Here is a 12,838-nt window from a genome sequence, read left to right on the forward strand (position 1 = left end):
TAAACAGAATATTCCTAATTTAAGTATATGGGTTAAATAGGAAATAGAATAGTGACTGAAATATGGACACTGACTGTCGGCCTATAAACCTCTCACATGTTTATATAATACAATATGAACTCCTGCAGAATTATACATTTCTTGCAGTTAAATTATACAACAAAACGTTAATTTTGTCTTGGGAACAGGAGTGGAGGAATAGGATTTCTTTCTTTTAGCTTCTCTTGAGAAAACATTAACGTTATGTAATGTGTCATCTTTGACACTGTTATGCAAGTATTTAGTATTTCAACCACATAAAATATGCACCCAAGACGAACTGAAGTCTTATCAGAAACCTGTTTGGTCTTTTTCTCAGCTTTCATTTCCTTAAAACCAGTCACACTGATGTCATTTGGACATTTTGCACAGGACCAGTCTTTCCACTGTTTTGGAATTATTGCGTTTTCTACTCGGTCCCTAAACGAAACAGACAATTTTACCAGTGTTAACTAGATTACTAATGCATTCATTCTATTGATGTAAGACATTCTGGTGAGGACTACTTTATTTAGATTTCTGGGGCAACAAGTTATGACAGAAGAGAAGCTGCATGTATCAAACTATAGTTGACAAACAAATGGCTACCAAATGTCGGAAATTATAAGCAGAAACTTGTCTAAATTAGGGGTATCTAGTAGTAAATTAATTATAGTAGGCTAAGTTATTATGGTGGATCGAACTGCGCCAGGTAGCCTACTTTTTGAAGTAATTTGTTTGACAATCAGATGAAAACAATCACCCATGATATGCGAAACTGAGCCTGTGCAGACTGCAAAAACAACAGTAAACGGGATAAGATGTTTACATGCCACAGTATCCAGTCTTAGCTCATCATTTCCCAGGCATCTTATCCGGGTTTCTCATAACCGGGATACAAGCCTTTTCGGGTTATTGTAAATGGGATATGATGTTTACATGTGTCAACTCAAAAACAGAATACTTCAGTATCCCGAATAATAACGGGATATTGGTGTGAATGTAAACGTGGTCAGTGTAGATGAAGGGGAGGAGACGGGTTAAAGAAAGATTTTCAAGCCTTGAGAAACGGATTGTATGTGTGCCATTCTAAAGGTTAATGGGCAAGATAAAATATTTAGGTGCCTTTAAAACAGGATATGGTAGTCTGTGGTAGGAAAGGAGATGAGAAAGGGGACTAAGAATCGATGCAAACATAGTTGGCTCTATTTGTTTCAGGAAACCACAATAGCAGAAAGACAATATAGTGGTAAAAACTGGCCATGAGAATAATTACGTTGCCAAATAACATTAGAAGGAAGAAAATGCTGTCCAATAACCATCTGAACAGAGATTGTTTTACTCAGTCAGGCATCACTTTATTTGTACACTGAGTGGAAATTAAAATATTTCAGCCCTGGGCCATGTTCTTGTTTGAAGTGTACAATTTTTGTCAAGAATACAAACAGTGGCGCCAACAGTGGCTGACCGGACAATACCCTCTTACTCTTGATTTAGATTGGTGTCAGCAATAGCACATGACTCAGCTCTCTCTGTCTAGCACGTCTCCTATGCTGGGCCTCTTAGTTAGGCCCTAATTTGGATTAAGCAGATTACCGATTATAATACATTAAGAATAACTTTCCGCTGCAGTGCTTCTCTGGGCCTGATGGGCTTGAGGTCCCACAGTCAGTTTCATCTAGGCCTGTGAAACCTCTCCCATTATTTCACGCCTGACACACACACGAACACACATACTCCAGCAAGCAGCCAGATAGATATCCAACAACTGTCATCATGTAAGGCTAATTTACCATTCACTTGTTCCTCATTCTGAGAGATTGCTTCAGACCCTTTTCAAAGACAAAACTTCTCCAAGTATAAAATAATTATATTCAAGTGAGTTCTCACAGAGCACTAATTCATCTGAGTAATTCCATGGTAACAGAATTACACTGAGACTCAGATTATTCACTTTCAAATGTGTGCCAAACAAAAAACATTGATTTCAAAGTTTAACAAACCATACAACTCTTTGCACAATGACTACATTTAACAATTTACACAGTAAAAAATAATAATCTACATTTACAGTCAAATTTCCTTCAGTTTTATTCTGTTACAACATTTTATCTGCACAGTTCTTCCTGTAAATGTGTTTTTGTAAAATTCTGTGGATATTGTTAAGTAGTCCTTGTGCATAGAGTTCTATGGTTTGTTAAACTTTGAAATCAATGGCTTTTGTTTGGTATAGATATTATGAAAAATCAGAGTCTCCGTTCCCATGGAATTGCCCATATGCTACATTTTGTGTGGTTGTTGTGGTTAAAGGTGAATTCAAGCCAATATTTAAGTGTTATATATATATTTTTATTTATTTATTTATTAGGGTCAACCCCTATGCAGTAGGCACTGTTCTGAAGGATTATGCCACCTCACCAATTCCCTAATTACCCTCTGGACACGCCCCCTCTCCTGCCAACTCACCACACCTGAACACACTCTGATAATCAGCATTCCTCTCCCTTCCTAACCTATATAAGCAGCTTGTTTTACCTCATTGTTTGTGGTGGCATGGGGCGACAAGTCCTTTGGTGGGCGTACCGGGTGCTAAAGTAGGGGCCTGTTATGTGAGAATTGTATAATGCTAACTTTGTAGCCTGTAGGTTTATTGCCAATCAGAGAGTTTGACACTACTTTCCTTAGAATACCTCCTTTGTCTTATCTTCTGAGTTCCATAGATATTGGTAATGGCCTTTGTTTGATTAACATGTTTTGTTATACTTTATCAGTTCTGGCATAGTCTTGTATGCTAATGTGTTCTCTTTGTATTACCTCTAGATCACAACTTGTATCAAACTTACCTACCGACCTTAAGCCATCAAATCTCCCCCATAGTTGCGCAACAACCAACCTGTCTATTCACATTGCGAATAAAAGGTCACACAAAGAAACAATGACAAACATGGGTGCAAACATTGATTAGCAAGAAGATGGACCACTACCCATTTCAGCACCAAACCAGAGCACCCACCCTCAGTTACTTCAGTCTTGTCCTGCAAGCCCAGAAAACAACATAGTCGGGACAATTGGAGCTGTGACAGTTAAGACCTCTTAAGCAGAACAGAACACTAGGCAGTGTGGCCAGGACGGAGGTGGGGTGAGTCGCATCATGCCTGCCTGCTTGCTTTCAACACCGACTATGCCTCAGACTGGAGGGTGCAATCTTTTCCCATTGCAGCAGGAGCCATATCCTAGCATGGAAATGAGCCTGGAAGACAAAGCTCTCTCGGGTCATTAGCTCCCCGGAATCCAGCCACTTGGCTAGCCGGACCTCCTGCTTTGACCGAGACAGTCCTCGGGAACCCCCTTGATAAACTATCTGTCCAAAAAGAGAACAGAACGTGGCGACACAGCCTTTCAAAGCACACTACACCTGACCTGTAGCTTGTCATATCTGTTATAGTACCATCTGTGTTTAGTAGTAAATAGGCTTGGGCGGTATACTGGGGTATTTGGGAAAAATCCACATAATAAATGTCAATACCAGCTCATGCTTTTTTAGACCAATACAGTCAACTATTTACTGAAAATTCATTACACCCTCATCTATGTATTTCACATGACTGGGAATACAGACATGCATCTGTTGGTCACAGATACTTTTTTTTTTAAAGTAGGGGCGTGGATCTGAAAACCAGTCAGTATCTGGTGTGACCACTTGCCTAATGCAGCACCATACATCTCCTTCAAATAGTTGATTGTGGCCTGTGGAATATTGTCCCACTCTTCAATGGCTAGAACTGGCACACGCTGTCGTACACGTCGATCCAGAGCATCCCAAATATGCTCAATGGGTGACATGTCTGGTGAGTATGCAGGCCATGAAAGAACTGGGACATTTTCAGCTTGCAGGAATTGTGTACAGATCCTTACGACATGGGGCTGTGCATGATCATGCTGAAACATGAGGTGATGGCAGCGGATGAACCGCTCGCCTACACGACGCCATACATGTGGTCTGCAGTTGTGAGGCCGGTGGGATGTACTGCCAAATTCTCTAAATGTATGTTAGAAACGAACATTCAAATCTCTGGCAGGCATTTCTGCAGTCAGTATGCCAATTGCACGCTCCCTCAACTTGAGATCTGTGGCATTGTGACAAAACTGCACATTTTAGTGACCTTTTGTCCCCAGCACAAGGTGCACCTGTAATGATCATGCTGTTTAATCAGCTTCTTGATATGCCATACCTGTCAGGTGGATTGATTATCTTGGCAAAGGAGAAATGCTCACTAACAGGGATATAAACTAATGTGCACAACATTTAAGAGAAGCTTTTTGTGCGTATGGAACATTTCTGGTATCTTTTATTTCAGCTCATGAAACATGGGACCAACAATTTTACATGTTGCGTTTAAATATTTGTTCAGTGTATTTGAAGATTTAATAAATTTTTATATTTGTAGCTACTTTTAGTTAATACCTGCAGTCAACTGGGCGGCAGGTAGCTTAGTGGGTAAGAGCATTGTGTCAGTAACCGGAAGGTCGCTGGTTCTAATCCCCGAGCCGACTAGGTGAAAAATCTGTCGATGTGCCCTTAAGCAAGGCACTTAACCCTAATTGCTCCTGTAAGTCGCTCTGGATAAGAGCGTCTGCTAAATGACAAAAAAAAAAAAACTTGTGCAATACCTTAGGAGATAAAGCAGATTGCGTTCTTCATTTCACCAGTCACATTATGAAGTTTACCGTAGTTCCCCAGAACCGTTGAGCCAGTCACATTTGTAAATAGCACAATGGGAGTTGGCGGGAGCTGGTGAGTCCATAGTGTTCTATATCTATCTGCGAGTCTGTTGTGCGGCCCACATGAGGTGATGAAGTTACACTTGTATGCAATTCACTAAATGTTTGCCATCATAATGGCTTTCTGCCAGAAGTCAAAGAGCTCTGGATGAGTTGTCTCTACAGCTGTCATTTTTTCCCCTGTGCTTCCTACTAGCGTTTTTTTTTCTCCAGTTCTTCTCCCCTCTTCCTTCAGAAACACATGCATCAAAACTTTGTTCATTTGCACACTCTTTCACTTGTAAATGTCCACACCTCACCGAAAATGACATTCAGTAGCTACTAGCTATGCTTGTAAAATATATAAAATGAGCTGGATTTGCCATTAGTTTGTTTAGTTTGTTCGTTTTCGCTCGTTAGCATTTAGCTAACAGTGTCTTTGATTTCACTATTAGTTTGTGCTAATTTTGTTACCATTCTGGTAAGAGGCCCAATGGAATTGTATTTCATTTTTAGCGCCCCCTTGTGTGCTATGTGGGTAATACGTAAATCCAGGGATAAGAGGACTGTATGACAATATGAAAATCTGGATACCGCCCAAGCATAGAACTGAAATTCGTTTTTACTCTGCTAATGCTTTTGACATTATCGATCAGTCTGCTGATGGAAAAACGTGTTATGGCTTTACACCCCCTGCTATATTGTGGATAAAGAGTTACCTGTCTAACAGAACAGAGGGTTTTCTTTAATGGAAGCCTCTCCAACATAATCCAGGTAGAATCAGGAATTCCTCAGGGCAGCTGTCTAGGCCCCTTACTTTTTTTCAATATTTACTAATGACATGCCACTGGCCTTGAGTAAAGCCAGTGTCGCTATGTATGCGGATGACAACACTATACACGTCAGCTACTACAGCGTGAAATCAATGTAACACTTAACAAAGAGCTGCAGTTAGTTTCAGAATGGGAGGGAAAGGAATAAGTTAGTCCTAAATATTTCAAACTAAAAGCATTGTATTTGGGAAAAATCATTCACTAAACCTCAACTAAATCTTGTAATAAATAATGTGGAAATTGAGCAAGTTGAGGTGACTAAATTGCTTGGAGTAACCCTGGATTGTAAATTGTCATGGTCAAAACATGTTGATACAACAGTAGCTAAGATGGGGAGAAGTCTGTCCATAATAAAGAGCTGCTCTGCATTCTTAACAGCACTATCAACAAGGCAGGTCCTACAGGCCTTAGTTTTGTCGCACCTGGACTACTGTTCAGTCGTGTGGTCAGATGCCACAAAGAGGGACCTCGGTAAATTGCAATTGGCTCAGAACAGGGCAGCACAGCTGGCCCTTAAATGTACACGAAGCGCTAACATTAATAATATGCATGTAAATCTCTCATGGCTCAAAGTGGAGGAGAGATTGACATCATTACTTGTTTTTGTAAGAAGTGTTGACATGCTGAATGCACCGAGGTGTCTGTTTAAACTACTAGCACACAGCTCGGACACCCATGCATACCCCACAAGACATGTCACCTAAGGTCTCTTCACAATCCCCAAATCAAAAACAGACTATGGGAGGCGCACAGTACTACATAGAGCTATGACTACATGGAACTCTGTTCAACATCAGGTAACTGATGCAGGCAGTAGAATCGGATTTAAAAAACTGAAAAATACACCTTATGGAACAGCGGGGACTGTGAAGAGACACACATGCACATAAGACACGCACTCCACACACATGTACACATGGATTTTGTATTGTAGATATGTGGTGGCCTGAGGTAATACACTGAATGTGTTGGGTAAGGTGTTATGAAATGTAATGTCATGTAGTATTTTAAACTGTATGTAACTGTCTTATGTTGCTGGACCCCAGGAAGAGTAGCTGCTGCCAATGGGGGATCCATAATAAATACAAATACAGTATATTGGTACTGTAGGGCCTATATTCTCGAACAAGCCAAAACATGCATAATTTACAACTTACAAATAAACCCAACAGAGATACTGATTACTTTTACATGCACAGTAATAATTTGATATTAAAACTGATTATGGCAGTAGGCAGATTATGCAATAGTCATGTAAACACCTTACTCTGCTTATCTTAAATCGGCGTAAAGGTCAAGGATACGCCAATTAAAACACCTGGTTTTCTGAGCAATCATTAGAATTATTAGGACATGTAAAAAACATTAAATCGGCATTCCAGCAGTATATTTGATCTGTGCATGGGGAGAAGCACCAGCCGAGCAAGACTCCCTCTTCACTGTGTTTGGAACAACGTAAGGTATGAGTCTTAGAAGTAGTTTTCACATACAGACTTTAGATGTCCGTACTCAAATGTTTTGCAAAAATAACATGTTCGCTGTGGTAGAATGTTTATTTTGATTGCCGATTTTCTGCATTTATCAGTGCCTTCAGGTAGCCTGATTTCAGATGTCCATGTAAACAGGATTATTAGGGAAATTGTTCTTGCAAAGCATGTGAACGTTTTAATCGAACTATTATATTAATCTGACTATCCACAATAATCGTGTTAGTGTAAATGTAACCGCACTCATTGCGATGGTGACATTGATTAGAACCAGCCATTACATTCCTCAGTATCCAGGTTAAGCAATGAGGTTTACTGTAGCGTGGGCAAGTTCAGTATCCCACAATGCTCCTTTCTGGAGCTAGAGGCTGATAAGGTAACTCAGCAGCCAGCCCTGTGAGTGCACACAAATAGAACTACCCCCTCAAGCCATATCTGGAATAAGACTCACAAGAGAAGGCATCCATTCACACACGCACACTGTCCTAACTGACCAATCATTACTGATGTAAGGAAAAGGACCTGTGAGTCAGCTAACCACTGACAATTTCTCTACTCAATTACTTTTAAAAGGAGCATATCAAATACTTGCACTGGCCTCTTTGAAAGTGCAGGGGAGTGGTAAAAGTGATTGGTCCGAAATGCCTCAATCTGTAAATCATTCAATGATCTATTCTCTTCAATGGTCTCCTTTATGAAAAATCGAGATATGAGACACTAGGGGTGTGGGAGGGGAGAATGTGGTACATCTCCCCATTTTTACATAGCCAAAGGATGCAGGAAGAGGAGGACTGAGCCTCACTCAAAGGTGAAATGGTGTGGTTCTATGAATGTGCTGTATACAATACAAACAACATATTGGTCAGTGAAGTAAGTAAGACTGGTGGAAATACGGAAGTATATAGCCTACTGTAAAAATACTTCCTCATGGCTGCAACATAAGGCGAGCATTTCCCAAATGTCATGCAATACATTTTGCAGATGGCCCCTGTCAACACAAGTCACTGTCTGTGTAATAAATAACAGAGCACTTGGGGGATTTAGGTAACCCAGTTAGAATGTTAAATATGACAAGCAGAGAGCATCTTCAAAATACCTGTAGTTAAACACAAACCTCAAGGATCACTCATTCTTCAATCTCAATAGCTACTACAGATGGTGTGACAGAAATGCACACAGATATGAGGCTCAGAACAATCACTATTAGAGATCATTACATTAGAGATCTAATGATAAGCCTAACAATTCAAAACAGACATCCCGCTGTCCATGGAAACAGTAACGTTAATGCTGCATAGCTTGTAATGATGTAAACAGCTACCTAATGAAACTATTCTACAGATAACGTAGTAATTTCATTTACACCTAAAAATGGCCTACAAGGGATGTTTGTGGCATGCTTAAGAACAGTCTAGTAGCGTATGTTCTAAGCACAACTCTAGCTGGTATTACATAGTGCCTAGCCCAAAGCTGATCAGTTCCGTTTCAAGCGAATAAAATGTTCAGTCTCTGCTAACATGTCATGCATGGCCTTTCACGTAACTTAGCTAGCCAAGTAAGCTAGCTCGCAGCACTGTGGTTAAATATTGCTCTGCTATTAGCTAACGTTATCACTACTACTAGTGACACTAGCTAATCATAATGCGAATGTATAACTATCGTTAGCTTGGCTAGCATCGTACACCTGTGTTGGTGGACACGACAGCGAAATACTTCTGGACACGATATAATGACGCGATGGCTACGAACCTGCTAGCTACAAAGCCGTGCTAATGTCATTATTTGACTAGGGGCGCACATGTTGGTGGCTAGCTAATGGCTAGCTAGCTAACCACTCCAGCTTTTCCAATGACGCCTACCTCACATTAGCTGTAGACACAAACGGGGTAGGCCATATTTTTGGGTCAGGGCGTTTATCTAGTTAGCTAGGTTGTTGTCCAAGAAAACCTAGTTAGCTAACAAGAAATGAAGTGAACTTGCCAGCTCCACCGGTGTCACCGTGCTACGAATCGTGACATTTGCGGAAAGGCTTGTCACTCACTGGCAAGATGTCTCGAGATGCACGAACACAGCTAACGTTATTCTTTTTTTTTTTTATATATATAGGTGAAATGATCTAGTCTGAACCACACATACGTTATTTTACTAATAACGTTTTAAAAAATCACAGCTGATTTTGGCTTTATTCTAAAACCCAACCAATCCCAACAAAAGGCCTCGCCTATAAAGTGACCCAGCCCCCTCTTCTGAAATCTCTGACCCACTCTCGAGTCCCGATTTTCAGGCAGTGCAAGGCCCAGATAACGGTCTCAGCTACGAAAAGCCTTGAATGACTAGCTCGGTTTTAAAAGAACGAATGTTGTATGACAAAATGCAATGTACATACCTGTGTATTAGTGCCGAAGTTCCCTAAATGTTGAAATGAAATGGCGAGTTTCCCGGAGCAGCTCCAACCCAAGCCCGTATCTTGTGTTTCGGTTTCGCGGGGGCGGGTCGGTCTGTCTAAGCGCACAGCGTATGATTCAATGAAGGGATGGGACTGGATAAGAGGACGTGGAGAAGGCAGCGCCTCTTGCTCTAGGGTAGCCTGGAAACAAGACGTTGAATTTCATTAATTCTATGTCGGGCATTAATGAGTGATAAGGAAAGTTTCCTCTCAAGACCTCTACAAGCCAACATGTTGAAAATGATATTTTAACTTACTTACCGGTTGTCTGTGCAGTTGGTCGTTTTGCAGGTAGGAATGTGAGACAATATATCCATAGGAATGGATAATTACAAACTTTTCAAAGCACTGGTAGTGCATTCAGATTTCTATCACCTGAAGCATGGCCAGAACCATGTAAACACCTGCAGGAGCTCAGCAAGTCTGCATGTATTTTCATCTTCTGACAGAAATGCTTGAGGTGATAGAAATCTGAATGTACTACCAGCGCTTTGAATAGTTGTAATTATTCTTATATATTCACACATTCCTACCTGCAAAAACCACATGGACAACCAGTAAAGTAAGTTAAAATATCATTTTATTCAACATTCTGGCTTGCAGAGGTCATGAGAGGAAACTTTCCTGATCCAAATGCTAATTTATGCCCAACGTAGAATTAAATTGTCAGGTTTCCAGGCTAGCTCTAGGAGTTTTAAACCTACATGGCTGTTTACATTTGAGCCCCTGTCCCACTTAATGTCAAGTTAATAATGGTCCCTTTTGGAAAATATACAAATATGAATCTTTATTAAATATTACAGATAAACATTGAGAAAAATATAGTACACCTAACAACGTTATTTAATCAAATTAAATTGTCACATGCGCTGAATACAACAGGTGTCGACCTTACCGTGAAATGCTTACTTACAAGCCCTTAACCAACAATGCAGTTAAGAAAATAGTTACTAAATAAAGTAAAGTAAAAAAAAAAGTTACAATAAAATAACAATGAGGCTATATACAGGGATCATTTAATATTATATAGGAGATAATTTATAGTCAAACAGCATCACTCAAGTCCACAAGCTTCCTCAAAATTCCTCTCAAATCAAATGTTATTGGTCACATACGCGTTTAGCAGATTTTATTGCGGGTGTAGCAAATTGTTTGTGTTTCTAGCTCCGACAGTGCAGTAATATCTAACAAGTAATATCTAACAATTTCACAACATATACCCAATACACACACATCTAAGTAAAGCAATGGAATTAAGAATATATAAATATATGGACGAGCAATGTCAGAGCGGCATAGACTAAGATACAGTAGAATAGTATAGAATACAGTAATTACACTACCATTCCAAATTTTAGGGTCACTTAAATTTCCTTGTTTCCGAAAGAAAAGCATTTTTTTTTGTCCATTAAAATAACATCAAATTGATCAGAAATACAGTGTAGACATGGTTAATGTTGTAAATGGCTATTGTAGCTGGAAACGTCTGATTTTTAATGGAATATCTACATAGGCGTACAGAGGCCCATTATCAGCAACCATCAATCCTGTGTTCCAATGGCACGTTGTGTTTGCTAATCCAAGTTTATCATTTAAAAAGGCTAATTGATCATTAGAAAACCCTTTTGCAATTATGTTAGCACAGCTGAAAACTGTTGTGCTGATTAAAGAAGCAATAAAACTGGCCTTCTTGAGACTAGTTGAGTATCTGGAGCATCAGCAATTGTTAGTTTGATTACAGGCTCAAAATGGCCAGAAACAAATAACTTTCTTCTGAAACTCGTCAGTCTATTCTTGTTCTGAGAAATGAAGGCTATTCCATGCAAGAAATTGCCAAGAAACTGAAGATCTCGTATAACGCTATGTACTACTCCCTTCACAGAACAGCGCAAACTGGCTCTAACCAGAATAGAAAGAGTGGGAGGCCCCGGTGCACAACTGAGCAAGAGAACAAATACATTAGAGTGTCTAGTTTGAGAAACAGACGCCTCACAGGTCCTTAACTGGCAGCTTCATTAAATAGTACCCGCAAAACACCAGTCTCAACGTCAACAGTGAAGAGGCGACTCTGGGATGCTGACCTTCTAGGCAGAGTTGCAAAGAAAAAGCCATATCTCAGACTGGCCAATAAAAAGAAAAGATTAAGAACACAGACACTGGACAGAGGAAGATTGGAAAAAAGTTATGGACAGACGAATCGAAGTTTGAGGTGTTCGGATCACAAAGAAGAACATTTGTGAGATGCAGACCAAATGAAAAAGATGCTGGAGGAGTGCTTGATGCCATCTGTCAAGCATGGTGGAGGCAATGTGATGGTCTGGGGGTGCTTTGGTGGTGGTAAAGTGGGATATTTGTACAGGGTAAAAGGGATCTTGAAGAAGGAAGACTATCACTCCATTTTGCAACGCCATGCCACACCCTGTGGACAGTGCTTGATTGGAGCCAATTTCCTCCTACAACAGGACAATGACCCAAAGCACAGCTCCAAACTATGCAAGATCTATTTAGGGAAGAAGCAGTCAGCTGGTATTCTGTCTATAATGGAGTGGCCAGCACAGTCACCGGATCTCAACCCTATTGAGCTGTTGTGGGAGCAGCTTGACCGTATGGTACGTAAGAAGTGCCCATCAAGCCAATCCAACTTGTGGGAGGTGCTTCAGGAAGCATGGGGTGAAATCTCTTCAGATTACCTCAACAAATTAACAACTAGAATGCCAAAGGTCTGCAAGGCTGTAATTGCTGCAAATGGCGGATTCTTTGACGAAAGCAAAGTTTGAAGGACACAATCATTATTTCTAACCTTGTCAATGACTACATTTCCTATGCATTTTGCTATATTTCCTATTCTAACTCATTTCATGTGTTTTCATGGAAAACAAGGACATTTCTAAGTGACCCCAAACTTTTGAACGGTAGTGTACATATGAGATGATTAATGCAAGACATGTAAACATTATTAAAGTGACTAGTGTTCCATTTATTAAAGTGGCCAGTGATTTCTAATCTATGTATATAGGCAGCAGCCTCTAATGTGCTAGTGAAGGCTATTTAACAGTCTGATAGCCTTGAGATAGAAGCTGTTTTTCAGTCTCTGGGTCTCAGCTTTGATGCACCTGTACTGACCTCGCTTTCTGGATGATAGCGGGGTGAACAGGCAGTAGCTCGGGTGGTTGTTGTCGTTGATGATCTTTTTGGCCTTCCTGTGACATTTGGTGCTGTAGGTGTCCTGGAGGGCAGGTAGTTTGCCCCCGGTGATGCGTTGGGCAGACCACGCCACCCTCTGGAGAGCCCTG

General features: G+C 40.4%; 1 protein-coding gene across 10 annotated transcripts in view; it reads right to left on the reverse strand.

Moving 5' to 3' along the window:
- The window catches only part of ktn1 (kinectin 1), a 35,571-nt gene extending 25,980 nt beyond the window's left edge, over positions 1 to 9,591 (reverse strand). For 6 of the 10 annotated variants that reach the window (XM_084182253.1, XM_084182257.1, XM_084182260.1 and 3 more), the window contains exon 1: positions 9,486 to 9,587. The gene's annotated coding sequence lies outside the window, so the exon portion shown is untranslated. Of the gene's footprint in view, positions 1 to 9,485 lie in introns of all 10 variants that reach the window. The other 4 variants (XM_084182261.1, XM_084182256.1, XM_084182259.1 and 1 more) reach the window with 1 other exon arrangement.
- Positions 9,592 to 12,838: the final 3,247 nt, after the last annotated feature.

This window comes from Coregonus lavaretus (assembly GCF_964263955.1).
Source record: "Coregonus lavaretus genome assembly, chromosome: 18".
Lineage (NCBI taxonomy): Eukaryota > Metazoa > Chordata > Actinopteri > Salmoniformes > Salmonidae > Coregonus > Coregonus lavaretus.